The sequence below is a fragment of the Hipposideros armiger genome, unplaced genomic scaffold (genome assembly GCF_001890085.2).
Source record: "Hipposideros armiger isolate ML-2016 unplaced genomic scaffold, ASM189008v1 scaffold_50, whole genome shotgun sequence".
In the NCBI taxonomy this organism is placed as follows: domain Eukaryota; kingdom Metazoa; phylum Chordata; class Mammalia; order Chiroptera; family Hipposideridae; genus Hipposideros; species Hipposideros armiger.
Genome location: NW_017731400.1, coordinates 3,733,559 through 3,734,203, shown reverse-complemented (window position 1 = coordinate 3,734,203; position 645 = coordinate 3,733,559).

Below are 645 nucleotides of genomic sequence, written 5' to 3'. Positions count from 1 at the left end.
AAAAAATAAAAAAAAGAAAACAAAAATAAACACAAAAGCAGGATGCCTGGTTGCATTTGAATTTCAGATAACAATGAATAGTTTTTTAGTATAAGTGTTTCCCAAATATTTTATCTGGCAACCTCAGAGATATATTGTATACAAACATTAGAGAAGGGGACTTAAACCAAACTGAGGTGTCTCAGAAATCTTGTTTTTAAAAATTAACTAAATAATTTCGTTAGTTCTTTCCTGGAGAAAAGAATACTTGGGTAGAGTTTTGAAGCATAAGTAAGTTTCCCAGGTGAACAAAGTTGGGCAGAGTATTTGAGTAAGAGGAAACCACATGACCAAAGGCACAGAAGCATGACACTGCAGTGTGTGCGTGTGTGTGTGTGTGTGTGTGTGTGTGTGTGTGTGTGTGTGTAGAGAACTCAAGCACTTTGGTTTCACTAAAGCTCACAAATGCCAGGTAATGAGATTAAAAATGTCAGTAAATGTATTGTGATTAAGATGACATGCTAAACACAAACCATGATTTCCCTCCCTGTGCATACGCCTATCGGAATGTCAGAAAAGATATTTTAAAAGCAGTAATTTATAATGACACCATAAATTTAGAAGGGCTGTAGGCAGCAGATAAAAGAGTTGAGGAATTCCTGGAAA